Here is a 16,562-nt window from a genome sequence, read left to right as displayed (position 1 = left end):
CATTTTTCCGTAATGGGCTCTTCTTGACCCGAAACCTACAGAACATGCTGACGCACATTTTTCTTTAAGATTTAACCTTTACCTAAAGCTAACAACATCACAAAACATGTTGCTTCAGAATGTTCAGCGTTCCCCATAGGAAAATTAGTGTTTAGTGTAATCAATTGAACTTATTTTGTTGGAAATGATTTGAATTGTTTGTGTTCCTACCATCCCTCAACTGAGAAGCTTTATTGAGCATAATCACTCACTGTAGCAAGGTGAGCTTTCATTAGAAAAACAAGAAAGGGAAAAAGTCAATATTTTAAAGAAGGGGCTCCGGCTTTACTCAACTTACGACGAGTCCTTGCCAGCGTCTTCCAAGGAAGGCCTTAGCAGAGCCCAACTTACGACGAGTCCTTGCCAACATCTTCCAGAGGAAGTTTCCAACCTCTGGCATGGGCTGTTATCCGCCAGGCACATTCCCTTGGCATGAGTTCTATATGCCGGGCGCCCCCGCACCTTTGGGTCTGTCCTGGTCTGTGGCCTCGCACAGGACCCTCGTTCTGAACCAGCCTGCTCCAAACCAGCCCACCACCTTGGCCACCGTGAGGGGCTCTTCTGCAGATCCCCCTCTACCGGGTCTGGCCACGCACGGACCTCAGGCTCAGAGATCCACGGGACAGAAGCATGGCCGCCGAGCCTGCCTCTTCCCTTGGCAAGGCCCCTGAGGCCTGCTGCTTGAGTCTGTGCAGCTCGGGCAGTTGGTGGTGTTTCCTGTGTGCACAGTGCGCGCTCTGCCAGGCGCTAGCCTTTCGTGTCTGTGGGTTTTGGTGTTGAAACAGCTGTGTGGATGCATCCCGTGTCTCTTTGGGCAAATGCGCAGGGGTGGAGTGTGGCCTGGGCAGAGGGGAGCTGACTCCCTGTGCCTGCTGCCCACCCCCCGGGGTGTGCCTGAGCTGACTCCCTGTGCCTGCTGCCCACCCCCCGGGGTGTGCCTGAGCTGACTTTTTTCCTTAATGGTGACTTTCAAAGAGCAGTTTTTGATTCAATGAAGTACAATCACTCTTTAAAACTGCTTCCTACCTAGATGTCCTTCAATTTATGAATGGATAAAAACTGTGGTATATATACACAAAGGAATATTACTCAGCCATAAAGAATGATAAAATCATGGCATTTGCAGGCAAATGGATGAAATTGGAGAATATCATGCTAAGTGAGATAAGCCAATCTCAAAAAACCAAAGGACGAATGATCTCACTAAAAAGCAGATGATGTCACACAATGGGGGATGGGAGGGGGGCAAGAATGGAGGAAGGAAGGACTATATAGAGGGAAAAGAGGGGTGGGAGGGGTGGGGGGAAGGGAAAAAATAACAGAATGAATCAAACAACATTACCCTAAGTAAATTTATGATTACACCAAAAATAAATAAATAAATAGGAAGTGCAGAGGCTGTTTTATTTGAAACTGGAGTTTTCTTTTTAAAAGATTTATATGGATAAAGGATTGTGTAACCTTGTAAACACTTGGGAATGTTGTGATAAGGCATGAATATTAGTGCTATCACTATAAACTAGCTGCAAAAAAGGGAGAAGTAATATTCTAAAAAATATTTCCAATGTAAGACAAAAGACATACTTCTTTTAAGTGCAGAATAAAGAATATCAGTCTTTTTTATCTGAAAAAAACAAACAAACAAACAAAAAGCTTCCTGCTTCTTGTGTTAGAGCTAAGAAAACCTTGCCCGCCCCAGGGCAGAGTCTCTCTCCTGTTTCCTTGCAGAAGTTTGATATTCTAGAATTTAGAATTTGGGCTTTAATCCATTTCCAATTTGTGTGTGTGTGTGTGTTGTTTGACTTAAAGACCAGAGTTTCTCCCTGAACATAAATCTGACACTATTTTTAAGAAGCTTTCTTTCATCATGGCATTATCTTGGCCCCTTATTGTGGATCAATTTTCCAAGAAGCTGGGCATGGTGGTGCCCACCTGTGATGGCAGCTACGCAGGAGGCTGAGGCAGGAGGATCTTGAGTCTGAGGCTAGCATCAGCAAGTCCTCACCTCAAAAGAAAAAATAAAGTACAAATACGTGTGGTCTGTTTGCTTGTGTGTTGAGAGGACTCTTGCGAATGCTTCCTTGCACTGCAGTCCTGGCCTGCACTGCCTCATGTCCCCCTGCTTGCGGGCTGTGTCCAAGGCAATTAAGCACATGCCCTCCAATGAACAGCAAAATACTCCTGGGCACCTACCTGCAGACTCCAGAGCTTGCACACACACGAATGTGACGGGTGAGCCTGGTCCTGACCATGGTCAGGACACCACACCACCATGGACACTGTGAAGGACCGGCAGATGCAGAGGTCTGCCCTCGGAGGTCTCTGCCAAACTCCACTTTGTGACATTCTCAGATCAGCAAGTTACAGAGGCTGAGGAGAAGACATGGCCAGGGCTGGAAAGGGCAGCGCGCGGGGGTACTCTTGTGACTGGACGTGGCTGTTCCCTGTGGGGCTGTGGGTCACAGGCCTGCATGTGGTGACGAGTCACTGTCCTCTACTAGGGCCAGATGAGCTCATGGGGAAACGGAGACCCGCAGAGCCCACCTGGGGCTGTGCAGATCTGCCCCGGCTGGAGGACCACCTGGTGCCCAGGGAGGCCTCAGGAGGCAGAGCCTCCGTGGCACTTCTGTGCCAGTTCTTTGCAGGAAGCTGCCAGTCCTTCCGCACAGAGTTAGAGGTGCACAGTACTTACCATCTTCCCAGCATGATCTGTGGAGGCCCAGCCACTGAACTAACCACAGGGAAAGTGGGCAGGACGGAGGGAGAGAGGCCTTGGCTGTGGATGGTCACACCTGGACTCAGATGCTGGAGGAAAAGTGTGGGAAGTGGCCATACTAAGAGACCAGGAGCAGCTGAGGGAAGGGGTGGGACCCCTATTCCTAACAGGCAGTGAGCAGGTGAGGGGAAATCTGGGATTCCATGGTCTTAAGAGACACTGAGCAGTGGGGGCCCGCAGTGCTCGCGCGGGCTGAGCCAATGCACTTCTGACCAACGCCTGGTGGCGTCGCAGTGAAGAGCGACCTTCCCGAGCCGTCCTCACTCCCTGGTTCACACCCCTTTCTAACTGAGGCTGAAGTGGCCATCGTTGTCCATGCGTCAGAGCCACAACGGTCAAGGAATGCAAGACGAAATGATCGCTCCTCCCGTTTGGAAAGCATTTTTTTTCGATATCACATAAAAAGTTCAAAGCAGTGCACTTTAATTTCACCGATCTAACTTGTTACTGTTAAGAGACGCTGAAAGAAAGTGAAAGGCGGACAATCGCCCTGAGCAAATGCTTGCAGAACCAGCAAGGACCTGTCCAGAGCACGAGGAAGCCTTCCCTCTCAGCACGAGGCTGGGCACTCGGTTCAGAGGTGGTCAGCGTGTCTGCTGGGGTCGACCCGAACGTCCCTGCCAGCTCCTGTGCTGATGCCTGGTCTCTGTGGGGCAGGTTCGGGGGCTGTGGGGAGTGGTGGACGCTGAGGGCTTTGCCCTCCCCGGTTGGTTGACCCTTGGTTGGGTTAAAGTCGAGGGGACCGGGGGGAGGTGCAGACTGCAGCACCTGGGGCCTGGGGGGAGGGGGCCTGGGGCAGCACTCGGGGGCTGTGTCTCATTCCCACCCCTACTTCCCTCCGCTGCCCAGCTGCCACGAGCTGACAGCCTTCCTCAGCCATGTCCTTCTACCACGATGCTGGGCCTTGCCTGGGGCCCAGAGCCACGGAGCAGCAACCATGGATGGAAGACTCTGGAACCTCGAGTCTAATAAATATTCCTCTAAGTTGCTTTCCTTAGTCACACGAGCTGACACGTTGACACCTTGGAATGGACATGTCACCTAAGAAGACACCCGGAGGGCCCTGGAGCCACAGAGGGTCTGAAAGGGCGGCAGTCATCAGGGACATGCCAGTCCAAGCCGTTGGGAGACATGGGCTGACCCCAGGGGTGGTAAGATGAAGAGGTCTCAACTGCCAGCTCAGCGCCTGGGAAGCACCTGGCGGCTGCTCGGCCAGATGCTGGGGACTCCCACTTCACAGCCCATCAGCCAGGCCAGAAGAACACAAATGTCCACCCTGGCCTGGATAAGCGACAGGCAAACCCACCCAGGGCACCAGAACAGCGAGCTCTGGTGATCTCAGAGCAGTGAGCCTGCAGGACAGTGGGGCAGCGGGCCACTCCTCACAACTCCAGAGCCTGCCCGTCCTTCACAGGACATAAGGTCGGGGGGCGGGCGGCAGCGTGAAGCCTGGAAGTCATGGGCAAGGAACATGCTCGTCATGTGACCAGCAATGGCTTCCAGGGTGCATGCACGTCACAGCATCGACGCACAGCATGGACATGGGCATCTCATTGTGTGTCGCACACTCCTGAACAAAGATGACAGCGAACCAAAAAAGCAGAACGGGTCACATCCATCGTAGCGAGACAGATTCAGGTCAGCAGAGCAAGATGCTGACACGGTGGCCGTGAGGCACAGTGCATGTTGAGCATGTTTGACATGGAGATGTCACGCCTGCTACTCACACCAGGACCCATCTGCAGCGCGGAACTGCAGCGGGCACAGCTGGGCGCAGCTGACGGAGGAGACACCGTGGGCAACAGCCGCTTCTGGGGAGACGGAGCTGTGAGTACAGGGCTTCGGGAAGCTCCAGCAACACCCGAAGAAAGGTGCCCAGGGCGTCTGCTCAGCGGCTCCTGGCTGCCCCGCCCGCCACACAGCCACCCAGGAGCCCCCCTCGGAGCAAGGACGGGCATCTGAGCTTCACCACTGCACAGGTGACTCAGGGATCCATGCTGCACAGTGCTGTCCCCAACCCGTCTTGGCCTGAGAGCCAGGAAGCAGCAGGACCTAGCCAGCCGGAAGGCTCACTACAGTCAGGCCTCCTGGAAATGTGAGGCCCTGGGGCTGGGTCCGAGGTCTCCTCCCCTCCCAGACTCAGGGAGTCACACGCAGCAGGAAAAGGGGCTGTGTGGGCTCGCCTTGTGCAGGTGCGGGGCCTCGCTGGGCCCAGGAGGGCAGCCGGTTCCCGGTCCACCCCAGCAGAGCTGCTGCCTGTTGCCTGCTCCCTGCTGGGCACGTCTGGAGGTGTGGGTGGTCCTGAGGGGCCTGAGCAGGAGAGAACCACCCCACCGGGCCGGATGCCCAGGCCTGCGGATCCGACCTTCTGGCTGGGCCCAGTGCAGTCAGGACTTGGCTCCTCCGGCCGTGGCCGGATCCCTGCCTGCAGGGAGCCCTGGTGTCTCCTCCACCAGGATCAGAGAGGGAGCTGTGTTGCGCACGAGGAGGACAGACCTGGAGTCTGCGGAGAGGGAAGTCCGCCCCCAAGGCCTGGACAGAGAGCACAGGAGCCCCTCCATGTCCCCAGCCGTCCAGAGCCTGGCGCCGTGAGGTAGATCTGCGTTCTGTTTCCAGGAACAGACAGGAGCTGAGGCACCTGCGGCAGGCTCTGCGGCCACAGTCCTTGATGGGCCAGCACGAGCAAGGGTAGGGAGACGAGGGCAGCGGGCGTGGACGGGTGGCCCCCTCGGCTCTGGCCGCTCTGCTTGCCCTCGAGGCTCCGCACCCCTCCTCTCAGGGCGTCCAGGCCGGCCTTCCTCTCCCTGCTGATCAGGACCCTGGCTCAATGCCCAGTGTCCAGGGAGGCTTCCCGCTCGTCTGCAAGGCCATGTGGCCAAGTGAAGCTTCACCATCAAGTCAGGTGGCCATCCAGCCTCAGCCCCCACTCCTTCTCCCCAAATCAGTCTCTATCCACAAAAACAGGCTTCTCTGCTCCAGTCCCTTAACAGAGCCCATAAAACACAGCCCGGCCTCCCACGTCGGGAATGTGGTCGCCTTCTCAGACGCTCTTGCCTCAGCAGGGACGGAGGCCAGGACCCTGTGCCCTGCTTGTTCTGACACGGCACATGACACCACGGGAGCCTGTCAACAAAATTCCAGTTCCCGTCTAAATCCTCTGGCCACATGGAGGGTTCAGGTTTCGAAACATCTGGAAGAACACAGCATTTCCTCCTCCAAGAACCTCGTGGAGCCTGTGGGTCACTGCAGGCCTGGGCCGCACGCTCGTCCAGGCCGGACACACCTCCGGGAGGTGGCGGGGAAGGAGCCTGGTCTCCAGAGCTGGAGATGGAGGGTGTCTGCACCATCCAAGGCCCCTGGAGCAAGCAGGGCCAGAGCTGCATGGCCTCAGGTGGGGAGCCAGGCAGACATGGGAGCTGCTGAGTCTCGGCGGCTGCTCCTTCTGGTCTCGCTGGGCAGAGTGGCTGGGCGGGTGTGCCACATCAGTGCGCTGCTCCCACTGTGGGGTCATGCATGGCCTTGAGTTTGGGACCAGTGCGTCCCTGCAGGGAAGAGTCCACTGTGCAGGGCGAGGGACAGGCGTCCCTCTCAGGCACCCTCTGGCCAGGAGGAGGGAGTGGGAGAGAAGACCTGGCCCAGAATCAAGGGCAGCCACTGCGAGCATCCACGTGCCAGGCAGCCCTGCCTCCCTTGTTGCTCAAAGCCCTGGCGTCCCCCTGTGAGGGCCTATTGCACCCTCCCCAGCCACTGCCCCAGTGAGCCGTCCACTGCTTTGCGTAGAAGGGAGCCTGCCACCTGTGGACCTGCATCTGGGCTCTTCCCAGGAACGCCCTCGGCCTCCTCCCAAGAGGGCAGCTGCATTCCATCAGGGAACTCTGCTTGTCCCCACCAACCGGCCGCTGGACTCTGGGGCTATGTGGACTTACATCAAGGATGGTGTATGTGGGGCACTTTTGCCTGTTCTGGGTGAGCACCTGGGGCCCAGGGTGGGTGCTGGGCTGTTTCCATGCTCTGCTAGTGACACGTGTGGCTGCTGCCTCCCGGCCCTCGCCTCCCGCTCCCTAGAAAGGCTGGGGGTTTCGTGGGGCCAGGGGCCCTGCTGGCTTTGCTCTGGCCGGGATGCCACGGAGCTGGCTGCGCTTGCTGGTACCTCCTCGTGGAGCCTCAGGTTTCGGACCCGGGTCCTGGTCAGGTCTGTCTCACCGGTCTTCCTCTGCTTTGCAGGCCATCCTCTCCCTTTCTTGTCAGTGACTGCTGGTGTGGGCAGTTGACGGCACCGTCCAGGGGCCTGTGTTTCTCCTCCTGCCTTTGCCTCCCCTGTCAGCGCTAAGAATCCACAGCCGCCCCATGGTTGAGAGGACTTACCTTTTCCCTCCAGTAGTTGTAGAGTTTCAGTCTTCTTTTTGGTAACAGGGATCGAACCCAGGGGTGCTTAACCACTCAGCCTCTCCCCCAGCCCTTTTTAAATTTAGAGACAGGGTCTCACTGAGTTGCCTTGGGCCTTGCTAAGTTGCTGAGGCTGGCTTTGAACTCACAACCTTCTGCTTCAGTCTCCCCAGACCCTGGGATGACGGGCATGTGCCACCACAACCGGCTACATTTAACATTCATATTTGGGCCATCTGTCCATTCAAATCAATTTGTGCACAGGAAGTAGGTGCAGGCCTCACGTGGGGTCTGCACATGGCTCCCAGTTGTCCCTGAGCTGTCTGTTGAAGCTTCCCTCCTTCCCACTGCGCGGTCCCCACATCTGCGAGCCCCTGGCCCGGTGCCGGCTTCCCTCCTGGGCTCCGTCCGTCCTGCTGTGCTGGTCTACGTCCATCCTCAGCCAGCCCACACTGCAGCCTGACTGACTGTGTAGTCAGCCTTGGAATCGGGAGGTGGGAACGACCTGCCGTGGTCTGAATGGCAGCCCCCAGCCCTGGGGAAGTCGGGGGGAGGTGGGGTTTGGGGGAGGCGCTCAGGTTGCAGGGCTCTGCCTGGAAGGCCCAGCCTCTCAGAGCACAGGAGGGTCCCTGAGCCCAAGAGCGCAGGACCTGCCTAGGCAACACAGCGAGACCCCACGTCAGAAAGAGAGAGAGAGAGAGGTCTTGGGAGACCTGTACTCATCCTGCACAAGGGCACCAGGGCACAGGAGGCAGCGCCCCGAGGGACTGGCCTCCATGGACATGGATCTCTGGCCTTCCCAGGCTCTGCACTGTGCCCAGTGTGTTCTGCTGCTTATCAGCCGCCCCGCCTAAGGCTTTCGCTGGAGAAAAGGCTTTCGCTGGAGTGGACGGAGACATTTGCTGACACTTCAGTAGATTTGGCTACACAGGGTCCCCTACGGTCCCTCGTGAAGTTGAGAGTTGGCTTCCTTTTCTGCAGTAAAAGGATCGGACTCCCCACAGATGGCACTGTTCGCAGCTCACGGCCAGAGTGCAGGACAGCCCAGCTCAGGCCCTGACTTCTCTGCCTCCACAAGTCTGTCCAGCTCTCTGTCCTGCTCTGTACCACAGTCCTGGCTTAGTCCAGCACTGGCCGGCCGTTGGAGAGCTCCGGGTGAGCATCACACAGTGTTTTTTTCACCTGCTCTGTTCCTGCCACCCTGAACTCAAGGCCAGCTCCACCAGGTGGAGGGCGCAGCCCACAGTGTCTCTCCTGGACAAGAGAAGAAAGCCCAGCTGCTCCTACAATGGCCATGCTGTGGGCTTGCTGGAGACAGCCCGCCCTGTGCCATGGTCGGCAGCTCTGGACACGAGGCTGCGGCAGGAGGGTGACCGGCTGGATCGAGGCTCACACCCACCCTGCTGGCTGTCTCTGTGAGTCTAGCATCCTCGGCAAACCCTCGGTCCCCGTGTGGACCAGCTTTCATCACTGCCAACGAAATGCCTGGCAGAGCAGCCTAAAGGAGGGAGGCTTTGCTTTGGCTTGTGGTTGTGAGGTTTCAGTCCATGGCCAATGGCTCCCAGGCAGAAACCTCATGGCGGAAGGGTGTGCAGAGGAGCCCTCAGCTCAGGGCAGACAGGAAGCAGAGAAAGAGGCCAGGGACACGCCAGGGACCTACCTGCTCCAACTGGTCCCACGTCCTACACCTCCACGGGTCCCGAGTCCCTTCAGTCTTCCAAGGATCCATGTACAGCTGAGCTCAGAGCCCTCAGGATCAGTCTGAACCCTCTCTGAACCCTGCTGCACTGGAGACCCAGCCTTTGACCTCGAAACCTCCAGGAACACTCCAGGTCCACCCACAGCTGGGCCTTCTGCTGTTTGTGGGGGCATGGCCTCCTGTCTCTTCGGCTCCCCAGACCTGCTTTAGAGCTGGTCAACAGAGCAGCACAGCACCCTTGGGCTGGGGCACTGGGCACCTGTCCCGGGTCCCGGTCACCTGTGATGCCAGCCTGCTCCTCCACGGAGCAGCTGCGTAGTGCCGGGGGAGGCAGGCCTGACAGCAGGCAGGATCACTAACAAAGGGCTCCGTGTCTGCAGGGACTCAGGTGCGCAAATCCTGCCAGCCACCCGCAGGAGTGCCCTCCGTGGAGCGGCGGAGACTGGAGGCCAGGAAGGAAGCCCCTTGTTTCCGAAGGTTGACCGTGGCTCTGGGAGGACCCACCTGACTGGGGGGCAGCTGAGGCCGCACCTGTGTTCTGTGAAGACCTTAGGACAAACCTGCTTGCCGGCTGCCGGTCACTGTACACTCAAGCCCCGCGGTGAAGCCGCCCGCGAGCTGAGGGAATGGAGGTGGGCCTCAGGAGATGCTTTTAGAGGAGGCCGTGAGTGCAGGATGAGGTTGGCCCTTATCAGAAGAGAGGCGGAGGCCACAGGAAAGCGTGTTTACTCCGGCATTAGGCCCCAAGCAGAGCCGTTCCCCCGACCCAGGTCCCCTATCGACCCACGGGCTGCCCTGGAGCACAATGCAGCCCCGGCACCCACTTCTGGAAGCTCATGTCTGGCCCGTAGGCGGAAGGACCCAGTCCCGCAGGATGCCTCACATCAGTGGCCAGCGGCCACTTGTGGTTTGCCAATGTCCTGTGCTCTGTCCAACTTGGCCTCAAGTCAGGCCTTCCCACGACATTTTTAGTGAGTTGCCAAACAGCTCGAGGGACTTGGGGAAGGCTCATTCTCACTCTCTGGGGTAGTGCAGAGGGTGAGATGAGGACAGAGGGGTTGGCCAGCAGACCACAGGGCAAGGTCGGGAGGGTCCAGCAGCAGCCTGTCTCCTGGAGCTGGGTGGCGTCACCCTCCTGGCCAGTGGGCATGTCCACCAACCTGGAAGCACAGTCAGCCCCATCACTCGGTGCAATGCAGGCAAGACTGACTTTGATGGTCAGCCCAGGCTTCAGCCCCTGTCTCACGGCCCCTCCCCAGAGCCTGACGGGACAGACCCTCCCCACCTGAGCCAGCACTGAGAGCCACTACCAGCGGAGGAGCCTGTACCTCCACCCTGCTCCCAGGAGAAGACTGGGCGAGACGCAGCCAGCGTCCCTGCCAGGCAGAGGGCACCGTGGGAAGCACAGACCCACCCCGCACACAGTCTATAGCCACAGTCCACACGTAGCTTGCAAAACACGCAACCCACACTGAGGACCCATCTGGCCAGTGGCAGCAACAGGAAGAGAGCGTGGGCATAGCGGTGGGCTGGGAGCTTCCTGGGGCCGAGCAGGGACTGCCACCAGCAGCAGTGACCCCTGCCAAGGGCACATCGGGGAAGAGGAACCAGGTCTGAAAGTGGACAGGACAGGTGGGGTTCAATTCTTAGCCCCTGAAAAGTGACCTTTGACTTGGAGATTGGTTCCAGCAAAAGGGAGCAGGGCATGGAGTTAGGGTGAAGCTTCCTGCCACTCGTGTTCCCTAGACATTCACCCCGTGTGTCTCAGAAGGCTCCTCGAGGATGCGCTCCAGCAAAATGAAGGGGAAAGTGAGGCAGAAGAAGACCTGGGACCAAACGGCAGTGCGTGGACACGGAGGAGCTGTGCAGGGAGGCCCCGAGGAGGGAGTGCACAGCACAACAGGAGGACAGAGGCCAGGAGGGGGACGCAGGGCAGCAGGGTGCAGGCGAGGCAGGCTGTGAGGAACACAGGCAAAGCAGAGGACAGGCGTAAGGAAGCAGCATCGCCAGGCAGAAGGCCCAGCAGCATCCAGAGGGGCTGACCACACTCACTCCTAGTCACCGGGAGGGCAGCCCGGTGACATGTGACCCAACGGGGTTCAGCACGCCAGGGACACTTCACAGTGCAGGGACTTACTGAGGAACACAGCGAGTCCCAGCGGGACGTACCAGCAGCAGAGTGGAGCTGGGACCCGTGGGGCGGGAGCTAACAGGAGCCAGTGCAGAGCATCTGATCTGGCAACCCCAGAATGACAACCAGAAGCAGCAGCCCAGACGTGGACAGCAGCCGTGGTCGGAGAAGGGGAGGGGCTATGGCTCCAGGCCAGCCGCCCAGCAGCACAGGGCCACTCCTGGCTGCCCCATGAGCCTTGCCCACCCAGCTGGCTGTCTCACAGGGAGCCATGGAGTCAAGGTATCAGTTAAAATGTCGTGAGGCAGACCGCGCAGGACAATCAGTGACCCTCCCAGGCCCTCGGGCCCAGGCTGCTCCCACCGAGGCCCTCGGGCATGGCCCGTGATCTGGAGACCACCATGAGACTCACTCACTCAGAGACAGGGGCCTGTGTAGGGCAGGCTCGCCCTCACAGGCAAGCCAGGACCGGCACGGGCCACGGCACCAGCGAGCGGGAAGTGCCCGTCAGGCGGGCCCTGTGGCCCCCACCAAGTTGCCAGCTTCCTGTGTGCCTGTTTGTGTTGGTGCTGGAACTGAACCGGGTGCTCCGCCACTAGGCCACACCCCAGCCTCCCTCACTTCTCACTTTGTGACGGGGCCTTGTTAGGTTGCCAGGGTGGCCTCCAGCAGGCCACCCTCCTGCCTCAGCCTCCCATTGCTGGGACCACAGGTGTGCCCTCCACCAACATCTTAATGTGGAGCTCCATGCTTCAGGAGGCTGAGGCTGAAGGTGCACCCAATTTGATGAACAGAGAACACAAGACATTCCAGCTGGACCCTTCTCTGGGACCAGGGTTCTGCCCAGGGCCAAGTGCCCTGCTGGGAGAAGCCCCGGAGGACCATCAGGAAAGATTACCTGCTGCAGGGACGGAACTGTGGACAGCCATTTCCCAGGGCAGCTGGAGGGCACAGCTGCTCCCAGCACCCTTCCCTGAGCTGGGGACTGCCTGGTGGACCCCAGGGTCCTGGGACCCAGAGCACCTCCCGGTGACTCCACCCCCTCCAGGCAAGGACCCTTTCCCCTCCGAGAGAGCCCAGCACCCCTTGGTCTGGTAGCACTGAGGGGTCTGCTGTGTTAACCCCACGCTGCTCAGGAGGACAAGAACAGCGCGATTTCAGAGGGTTTCCCAGCAGGCCCTCTCTGAACTGTCTGCACACACAGCAACCTGCACGCCCAAGACCAGCACACATGGTGACCAGCACAGTGACCACACCTGCAGGGACCAGCACACATGGTGACCAGCACAGGGACCAGCACCTGCAGGGACCAGCACACATGGTGACCAGCTCAGTGACCTGCACCTGCAGGGACCAGCACCTGCAGGGACCAGCATACATGGTGACCAGCTCAGTGACCAGCACCTGCAGGGACCAGTACCTATAGGGATCATCACACATGGTGACCAGTACAGTGACCAGCACCTGCAGGGACCAGCACCTGCAGGGACCAGCACACATGGTGACCAGCTCAGTGACCAGCACCTGCAGAGACCAGCACACATGGTGACCAGCTCAGTGACCAGCACCTGCAGGGACCAGCACCTACAGGGATCATCACACATGGTGACCAGTACAGTGACCAGCACCTGCAGGGACCAACGCACATGGTGACCAGTACAGTGACCTGCACCTGCAGGGACCAGCACCTACAGGGACCATCACACACGGTGACCAGTACAGTGACCAGCACCTGCAAGGACCAGCACCTGCAGGGACCAGCACACATGGTGACCAGCTCAGTGACCAGCACCTGCAGGGACCAGCACACATGGTGACCAGCTCAGTGACCAGCACCTGCAGGGACCAGCACCTGCAGGGACCAGCACCTGCAGGGACCATCACACACGGTGACCAGTACAGTGACCTGCACCTGCAGGGACCAACACACATGGTGATCAGCTCAGTGACCTGCATCTGCAGGGACCAGCACCTACAGGGACCATCACACATGGTGACCGGCAGAGTGAGCTGCACATGCAGGGACTGGAACACACTGTGGTGGACACACACAGTGACCAGCACATGCAGTGGGCATAAATACTGGTGGTTCCAGGACCACAGAATTCCAGAACTTCAATTTGGAGTCCATAGGTGTGGCCAGGGCGGTGCAGGGGAGAGGCTGATGGGGCCTCCCGGGCAGGGAAAGGGTCAGGTGCTCACATTCTGTTGAGGAAATGCGGAGCATTTTTAAAATGCAGTAAAAGCTGAAAGAAGAAGTTCTGCCTGTGTTTTGGAGCTTTGCCTGGCTTAACCCGAGCTTCTGGGGAAATCCTGCCTCTGGGGAGAAGGGCGCAGTGCCAGCCCTGCACACCGCTAGCAGCACCACCCCAGCCCCCAGGGAGAGGACGCACGGGGCTCTGAGGACAGGTCCTGCCGCGTCTGGACACAGGCCTCCTGAGCCCAGGACCCCACGTCAGCTCAGCGCTGGGCCAAGGGCTCCTGCCTGTGGGGCCTGTTGGGGAGCCCTTGACAGAGGGAGTCACCGCGCTCCGCACCGGGAGGCCTCCTCCCTCAGCTGCAGCAGGCGCAGGACACCCGCTCACCACCGTGAGGCTTCTCGGCTGCGGGGGCCACGAGGACCCCACCCTGACTTCGGGAGCAAGCCGGTGCCTCTGCCCAGGATACCAGACTGCAACCGCTGCCCAGCAGCACAGCTGGAGGCCTCTGCGACTGTGCCAAGGGCTGTCCGCTCCGCCCCTCCCAGGACAGCACAGCCCACCCAACGGGCGCAGCTGCTGCCTCCCGGCTGTGAGCACATGCGGTGCAGGGCCTGTTGCACCTCCTGCCTCAGGCCGAACCCAAAGTCTGCAGGGAAGTGCCATCTCACATCTGTCCCCAGGTTGCAGCAATAGGGGAGGGAGCCCAGCATGTGTGACGAGATGTCAGGGGACTGCTGGGCACGGGCAGCCGAGATGCAGCCCAGCCACCTTCAGCCACACCGAAGGGGCTTTACCAGTCCTGTAACTACGAGATCTCTGCCTTCAGGTCCAACCGGGTCTGGCCCTCGGGGTCACATCATCTTAGCTCTTGCTGCCTCTACTCACCCCTGAGGGCCACCATGGGCCTCATCTTGGGACAGCCTTCCCACCTGGTGGAAAGTGACCCCCAGGCCTGGTTCTGCCTCACCCTTCAACAGACGATCTCAAGAAAGGCTGAGGGTTTCCCTTTCCACACTGCAGACTGGTCATCTCACCCGCCATCACAGGCTCGGCCAGTCTGTGGACAGCCAGGTCTGACTGGCCACAGCTGCAGGAGGCTCGAGCCCTGGGGTATGTGTCTCACTGGGAAGGGCTTTCCAGAAGAAAGGTATGTGAGAGCCCACAGCTGTCACCGACCCAGAGAAGGACTCCTGAGTGTCCATCCCCAGGACTGGGACCCTCCCAACAACAGGGAGGCCGTGTCCTTGGGTCGTTCAGCTCAACTCTGAGAGCCCCTCCCGGGAGCATCGTTTGGGATCAGAGGACCTGGTTTGCAACCTTAAAGGAGCTTCTGGACTCCCCAGCTCAGCTCCGGTTGTGACATGCAGGGCCTTACTAGTCCTGGCCTGGGTCCCAGGCACCCGAGCAGGGTTTTGCCACGTTAGCACACAGGCTGGCCGCTCAGGGTCCTGACGGTGCAGTGAGCTGCTGGCTCAGTCTGCTGACTGTGCTGGTCCCAGCTGGAAGCGGCTACTTGCAGGGAGGCAGTGGGGGCCCCACTGTCTCTCCCCAGATCTGCAGCTGGTAGGGGGATCCCACTGAAAGCCTAGCATGGCTTAACCAGAAGGTTTTCCAAGTATCACCAGGAACTCGGAAGCTCAGCTGTGGAGCATCAAGACTTTAAAGCACTTGCCCACGCAGTGAGCGTGAGGCCATGTGAGAGCTGGTGTCCTCTGCGGAGGGAACTAGACCACAGCAGAGCTGCCAGCTGGTGCGGACGGGTCTGCTGTGTGCAGGCTGCACACTCGGGGCCTGTCTTCCCCAACGCCAGCCCGTCTCCACGGCGGGCCACGTGTCCACCAGCCTTGGATACCACTTTCCGGGGACATGCATGACATCACCGTCACAAGAGTCCATCTACCTGACCGGCCATGGACAAGATGCTCCTTCCTGGTCCTGAGGTGAGACCCGGGTCCAACCCTCAGCAGCAGCAAGACCAGGGACTCCAGGATCACCTTCCGTGCTCAGGGGCTCTGTGTCCGAGGACAGGTCTGACCTGGAGCCCAGTTCATGTGTCTGCACAGCAGGACAACTGAGGTGTTCGGACATGGCTGTCGGAGAGCAGGGTTCTGGCCGGGGGGACTCCGGAATTCCTCTGCGTCCACCTCAGGCAGTGACTCTGTCAGCCAGGAGGAGGTGCCACGAGTGCCCAGGCAAGACGTGCTGCCCACTCCAGGAGGTCCACGTGGTCCACCCACGTGCAGCCCTGCCTCCTCCCAGCAGCAGGGCAGCCTCAGGAATCCACTGGAACCCCATAAGCTGTGGCTGATTGCGAAATCAACAGACGGATTGGGAAAGGACGTGGTGTTTATTTTGTGGTTCCTGAGCTGACATCGTTAACCCCTCAACATGCCAAGGCTGCAAACCCTGGGCAGGAAGGCAAGATAGAGTTCCACAAGCCCAGCAGCTCAGCGAACAGACACCCCGAGCCCTGCTTCAACCCTGTACCTCCCGTAGGGCATGGCTGCAGCCAGGTTGTGTCCACAGGCGGTCCCCCACAGAGTACAGGGAGGACTTGGGTGTGTCCACAGGCTGTCCTCCACAGAGTACAGGGAGGACTCGGGGTGTGTCCACAGGCTGTCCCAAACAGAGTACAGGGAGGACTCGGGGTGTGTCCACAGGCTGTCCCCCACAGAGTACAGGGAGGACTCGGGTGTGTCCACAGGCTGTCCTCCACAGAGTACAGGGAGGACTCGGGGTGTGTCCACAGGCTGTCCCAAACAGAGTACAGGGAGGACTCGGGGTGTGTCCACAGGCTGTCACCCACAGAGTACAGGGAGGACTCGGGGTGTGTCCACAGGCTGTCCCAAACAGAGTACAGGGAGGACTCGGGGTGTGTCCACAGGCTGTCCCCCACAGAGTACAGGGAGGACTCGGGGTGTGTCCACAGGCTGTCCCAAACAGAGTACAGGGAGGACTCGGGGTGTGTCCACAGGCTGTCCCCCACAGAGTACAGGGAGGACTCGGGGTGTGTCCACAGGCTGTCCCCCACAGAGTACAGGGAGGACTCGGGGTGTGTCCACAGGCTGTCCCCCACAGAGTACAGGGAGGACTCGGGGTGTGTCCACAGGCTGTCCCCCACAGAGTACAGGGAGGACTCGGGGTGTGTCCACAGGCTGTCCCCCACAGAGTACAGGGAGGACTCGGGGTGTGTCCACAGGCTGTCCCCCACAGAGTACAGGGAGGACTCGGGGTGTGTCCACAGGCTGTCCCCCACAGAGTACAGGGAGGACTCGGGTGTGTCCACAGGCTGTCACCCACAGAGTACAGGGAGGACTCGGGTGTGTCCAC

General features: G+C 59.3%; 1 long non-coding RNA gene across 1 annotated transcript; it reads right to left on the bottom strand.

Annotated features, from left to right (window-relative positions):
- Window positions 1–12,378: 12,378 nt before the first annotated feature.
- LOC306659528 lies at window positions 12,379–13,180 on the bottom strand. Its single transcript, XR_013763327.1, has 3 exons — window positions 13,004–13,180; window positions 12,512–12,867; window positions 12,379–12,435 (listed from the first exon to the last, which is right to left on the bottom strand). It is a non-coding gene; the product is annotated as an uncharacterized lncRNA (long non-coding RNA).
- Window positions 13,181–16,562: the final 3,382 nt, after the last annotated feature.

Source organism: Sciurus vulgaris (genome assembly GCF_902686455.1).
Source record: "Sciurus vulgaris genome assembly, chromosome: 4".
NCBI classification, from domain to species: domain Eukaryota; kingdom Metazoa; phylum Chordata; class Mammalia; order Rodentia; family Sciuridae; genus Sciurus; species Sciurus vulgaris.
This window is presented reverse-complemented; position numbering and strand designations above follow the sequence as displayed.